Here is a 6,969-nt window from a genome sequence, read left to right on the forward strand (position 1 = left end):
TTTTTCTTTAATTATGAGTACAATATACATCACTAATCAATTAAACATCTTATTTATTTTAAAGGATTGACTTGATGGTTAGCATTCTTCTCACATTCAATTATTTCATTTCCTCTTTAATTGCAAATCTAATTATAAAAATTGATCCTTAGCTCCTTGTGCATTAAAGTTCTTTTACGATTTTATTGGGATATTTAGAAACTAATGTTTAAAATTTTAAAAATAAATAAATAATAATTTTCTTGCCGAGTTGAGTGGGGTCATTTGACCCAATTTATTACTATTTGCTTTATATATATATATATATATATAAACGTAGTATGAATGGTTCTCACTAATTAAATTTGAAAAGGCGATGTTCTAACTATATTTATGACTGATAAACTCTTAGATATAATTTTACATTTTTAATTGCATTTATTCGGTTTTTAATGATATATGATTTTTCAATATATCTTTTATCTAGATTATTTTATTTAAATTAACATATATCTATTTTTAATTTAAAAATATCACATATATATTTTATATATAAAGTTGAATAGTCGATATGCTTGGGTTAAGATTTTTTTATAAATATATAATTGATTAGAACCTTGTAGAAGTCTTTATATAGGGATTTGTTTCACAATTTACCATGCACATGGCTTAGAAAATATTTTTATAAAATAATAAAACAAATCTATATTCAAGAGATGCTTCAAATTAAGATGAGAATAAGAACTTAAAATGAAGATAATAGAATATCTCATCATTAAATCAAGTGTAGATTTATACAGAAGATTCTATATGTTATTTTCTTGTAGAAAGTTACTACATCACTCATCAGACCATTAAATTTCTTGAAATTAGACTGAGAATTTGTTGTTTGGAAAAAAATTTCTAGTTTTCCTAACTTTTCCTGAATTTATTGTTTAAATGTGGATTTTATATTATTTACCTTTGTTTAGGAATTTTGATTTTATTTCCTAATCCAAATCAGTTTTTTTCTAGCCTATAAAATATTTTGTAAACCTTTTAAAGGCATATATGATCAAATTGATATTTCATAAATAAAATAAAGTTTTTTATTCTTGGGGATTTTTATTTTTTTTCCTAGTTTAAATCGATTTTACTAATCTATAAAAGACATTACAAACCTCTTTATAATATAAATTTGGTTAAATTCATATTTTAAAAATAAATAAATAAATAAATTTCTTTGTGTTTTCACCTCAATTTCATCAACCTTTTATCTTTCAATACATGTTATCTCATGTTGCTGTGCTTCCATCTGCATTAATTGCCTACCGCTTGATAGAACCTTCCCTCCCACCTATTTTGGATAGAACTGCCTGGAATGCTCTCCATTTATGGCATATGTAAGCAAAGAAATTAAAAGTGCATGCAACAATGACATTCCCCGGTGTGACTTATTGTGAATTTATTTTGTGCTTAAAAAGTATTTTAAAGAAATTCTAGAATGTATTTTGCTTTAAATTATTTTTTTATAATTTTAAATTATTTTGATATGTTGATGTAAAATATAAATTTTTTAAAATAAAATAAAAATATTATTTTAATAAATTTCTATATAAAAAATATTTAAAAATATAATTATTACCATAATTTCAATCGCTACCTTAGTTAAATGGATATGTTAACTTGTTTATCATAGATTCTATAAAACTTTGGTTATTTGTACCAGAGGATATATATATATATCTTCAAATCCTAATTTTTCTCTAATTCATATAGGCAATTGGTTATTTATTTGATTTTCGGGTAAACTCTTACTATTTTTTTTTATTTATTAAAAATAATTTTAAAAAATAATTATTACTATAATTTCAAATATTATCTTAATTAAATAAATCTGTTAACTTGTCCACGTAGATTGTATAAAACTTTGATTATTTGTATGGGAGGATGTATCTTCAAGTCCTAATTTTGCTCTAATCTATATAGGGTTATTTATTTGATTTTACTGTAATCTTATTTTAACACATGTTTGTGTAGTATGGTAAGCTCTTCCTAGTTTTTTTTTCCTAGCTCATGAATAAAAAAAATCTTAATTTTCTTATTCTTTAATAAGTTTTCTTCTTTTAATTATAGCAATTACCAATAATTCTATAGACTCTCAAAGAAAATGCATTCTTTAAAAATTAAGTTATTGAAATCTTGAAAGACTATTTATAACAAAATCAATTGTAATAATGTTTAAAGCATTTAAGTTTTAAGAATAAAAAGTTTAATCATTTACAACAATAACTTCATTTCTTTATTCAAGTATCTCCAAGATACAAGATGCAAGTAATTGATATTTATATTGGTTTTAGTATAATACTTTTTTTGTTTTAGGCATAATAATTTACTTTGTATGGCTAAGTAGACATTCTAGGAAATTGTTTTAATTCAATTTCAAATTTAATTACATTACTTTGATTTATAAGTTACATACTATTTAATTTTTAGTTATCATACTTTTAATTTAAACTAAACAGTTACCATGCTTTTAATTTAAAGAACGAGTTTTTAATTATAACTCAAAATTGAGTACACATGCAAGAAAGTGGAATGGTGTGGGTTTTTTTTTTTTAGATTAACATAGGTATTCGGGTCAGTTTGCGCGCAGCACGACTAATCTCGCGAGTTTTAAAGTTAACGACCATGTAAGCTTTCAGTGATCATCATATGAACAACCAAGAACTCGAACCTGAGACCACAGAGAAAGCAAACCCCTTGATCACAAGTTCTTACCACTTGGCCACCACCTAGATGGTTGGAATGGTGTGTTATTTGGTATTTTTGGAAGAGGAGAGAGGTAGCCAAAGTATGGCTAAAAATCATGCAGAAACAAAGAAAAAGAAAGGAGTTGTAGGGTCATGCAATGCAACGAGGAAAGACTGTCTTAAACTTATAATCAAATAGACATTGTTTTGGTTTTTATTTAGTTTTTCCTTGTTCTTTCTTCTTCTTCTTTTTTGTAAAATAATGTTTTTTTGTTTAAAATGCACTGTTTTATTTTAATATAATTTTCGTATTTAAACATAGGTACCTCAATTTCTCCACGTTTTAGATTTTGGTCCTTGGGTCTTTAATTTTTTTATTTTTGGTCCATTTCAATCTTTTATCTCTCTGTTTCTTTCAATTTCATCCCATATTATAATAAAACAATTCCTCAATTTCTTTAGATTTTTCAATCTAGTCTTTATCTTTTAAATTTTCAATTATTTAGCTAACTTAAATTTTTTTATCGCAATTTCTTTACAATCTCATCTCTAATTGCATTTTATTGTCCCTGTATTTTGTTGCCTCTTCTAACTCGGTTCTTGTTTTGTTAATTTTAGTTATCTAGCCAATTCCAGCCATTTTCTCTCAATTTCTTCTTAATCTCATTCTAATTGCATTTTTCTTTTATTTTAGAAATATTCTTTTTATTTAAATATTGTTTCATCTTTTCATTGGATTTTTTTTCCTTTTAACTTTTTTTTAGAAGGGTTAAAAATTGAGTTATAACAATTATATTATCATCCTTATAATTAATGATGTTTTTCATTATGTGTGCTTTCCAAGAGTAAAATACTAAAACAACAAAACTTAGAATAAAAGGCAACTTGTCTATAGGAGAAAAACATAACTTCATTCAATTTTCTTCACTTATGTACAAACCAAACAAATATCAACTTCTAATATAAGTTAACAAATTTGATAGTTTTACCAAAATTAAATATAAATTTATATCAAAATTCATTAAAGAAGAACTTACTATTCCATTGTTTTTGTTCATGCCCCATCGTCAAGACAACTCATCCTATATATGAAGGTAAATTCATAACCACGAATTAAATCTAACAAAACCTTCATTAAAATAAAATAAAATAAAATAAAAACAAATATTTAAGAGAATTAAATCTAACAAAACCTTTATTAAAATAAAATAAAATAAAATAAAAACAAATATTTAAGAGAAGATTGATTTATTCTTTTCTGAACAAAACCCTATATGTTGTTCATTTATTTTTATTTTTCTACACAGGCAAATATGTCCCATGTAAGGATATCAACTCAGAACATCAATAATTAACTAATAAAATATAATAAAAGCACTTAATTGATTTTTGTAAATTCAGAAACTCAAATAGCAATACAGACACTCAAATAAACAAAAAGAAATTCATACACTAGGTCCCATATAATTTATAAAAAATCATAAATATTAAAATATCATTTGTCAATTTAATTCATTAGAAAAATAAAAATTGAAACACTCAATGATTAAAAATATAGACACCAATATAGATAAAAAGATTAACAATTCAGACACTAAATACATAATTAACTCCATATGAAAGCCAAAGAAAAAGAATGCAAACAAAGCATAGGAGAGAGAGAACAATTTTAAAGTTGAAACATTAACGAGTTAGAATAGAAAAAGTTTTTCTTCAAATTTAATGGATAATCATTTAATTTTTATATTGAATAATCATTTAATAAGTAATAAAGATCTTTTTTTTCACTCAACAATACAGCATATGCGCTGATCTAGTTTAAGTTTCCCGTCTTGAAAACATTTTGTAATAAAGAAGCTTTTCTCCTCTTTTTTTATATAAAAGAAATACATTTATTCAATTTTTCAGCTCAAGCCTAAATGGTCAGAATTCCGGTTCAAAAATCTAGCCCTCATCTGTTATTAGCCTGGTTTCTCCTATCCTGTCTCAACACAATTTTTTTTTAATGTATTTTTTGGGCTTATAAGAGCCGTCCTTATAAATTTTTTATATATACAATTTTTATATACATAAATGAGTTTTTTTATGCAAAATAGATACTATATTTTACATAAATAACATTATTGATCATTAAAATATTTATTAATAATGCACATGACACAATAATTATAGTATAATATAATAACCAAAGAAGTCACCGTGACTAGCTAATAATAACATACACATTTCTCTATTAATAAAACATCTCCTTTTCTATGAAGAAAATTCAAATATTGAGTATATAAATTTTATCACTGGATAAAATTCTAATTCAATCCTTAGTTGGAGCTCCACTGGTCAATAAAAGTCAAATCTAGTATCATACACTCGTATTCTAGACTATAAAGTACAATCAAAGCCAAGTATATTATTTTTAAATTATAAAAGTTAATTATATCATTTCAGATCATAAAAATTAGTATTGTCATTTCAGACCATTAAATCAAGCCAATTATTATAGTTTATAAAAATCAGCTAAAACCAATCATGTCATTCTAGGACTAGATTACAAACTCTTTCTTTTTTTATGCATACATTTCTCTTGTATTTTTTTTATATATATTATACTCCTTTTATAGTTATTGACTTAAAGAGTATTTTTGTATGGTTGGAGCTTTTTAAAATATTTTTTTGTTGAAAAAACATTATATTAATATTTTTAGGTTTTTTTTATAGTTTTTATGCGTTAATGTCTAAAATTAAAAATAAATCTAAAAAAATCATCATTTTAATACATTTTTATTTGAAAAGCACTTTATATTACATGGTTATACACACATTTAAGCATCAAAAAGTCTCATGTTCCAAAGCAAACTTATTTTGCATGAAATCTTCTAGACTCATGGTCAAACCCAATTACATTGATAAAAATCTAAAAGGTGTGTCCATTTCATTGTGCTAAATATAATGTTTATCCTCTCATATTTTTGGATCTATTTTTTAAATTTTGTTTTTTTTTAAATAATCCTCAATTTTTTTTTACACAATTGCATCTTTTTAGACTTAATTCAAAGGAAATTGAATTAAATTTGTTAACTAAGAACAAAATTGGAAGACTTGGGACTAGATTAGAAAATGCACTATAAATGGATGATGATTTCAAAGTTAAAAACAAATTAATTAAGTTCTTACACTTTAAAAAATATACATGTTTAGTCCCTTGATATTTTTTTATTCAATTTTGATATAAAAAGTTTATTTTTCTTATTTTTTTTGTTCTTTGTTTGAAAAATAAAAGAAAAAGATAGCTGGATTCTGATGATAAAGAAAAAAAAATATCGTTAGAGCTGATTTTAATCTTCAAAATAATCGATCATGTGTTAAATGATTCCATTTGATTAATAGATTTCTTGTGATGTGTATTTTTTTTTCTTTAAAGTGCCTAAAAAATAGAATTAAGCTTGAGAAAATTTTTGATTTTAGATTGATTTTGAATTTTTCAAGATTATTGATAGGTTTATCAAAATTACTAAGGTGTTTTAGTCAAGATAGGTTGAGAAATAGGTTTTTAAATAAAAAAAGTCATCAATTTTAATTTTCTAGCTATTATAATAGCGAGAATCTAAGTCAAATCAAATGATACATTGTTTGATGGTTTTTTTTTAAACATGAAGAACAAAATGTTGTTTGCACTGGTTGCCAAAAAAAAAAATCAAGCATGTAGGCTCTCACAAAATAAGATATGAGCATCACCTAGCTTCTTTTTACATATATAAAGAAATTATTTTGCATTTTAATTGTTTCGTAGAATAATATTTTTTATATTTTTTTAAAATTATTCTTTTATTTATATTTAATACACTTTTTTTGTTTGTTTGTTTATATAGTCTTTTTTAAATGATAGTTATTTTTTATGTATTTAATTTTTGAAGAGAATATTTTAATTTATCTATAATTTTATTATGTTTTATATAAATAAAAAATATTTTTTTGGATAATATTTATAATATGTGTAATATTTTATTTTATTTTATTAATTTTATATATATTTATTTTTATTATCATTTAAGTAAATTAAAATTTAATTTTAATAAACAAATTCATTCAATATAATCGGATGAAAAGTTTGTATTGCAGTGTTAACTATTTTAATTTATATATTTTTATTAATTTACTGTTTTTGTCTATATATTATTAATAACTTTTTATTTTATTTTTCAACCCACGTGGTTCTGAACCATCGATGAAATAGCTAGTTAATCGATGTAGAACACAGCTG

This window comes from Populus euphratica, unplaced genomic scaffold (assembly GCF_000495115.2).
Source record: "Populus euphratica unplaced genomic scaffold, PopEup_1.0 scaffold247.1, whole genome shotgun sequence".
NCBI classification, from domain to species: domain Eukaryota; kingdom Viridiplantae; phylum Streptophyta; class Magnoliopsida; order Malpighiales; family Salicaceae; genus Populus; species Populus euphratica.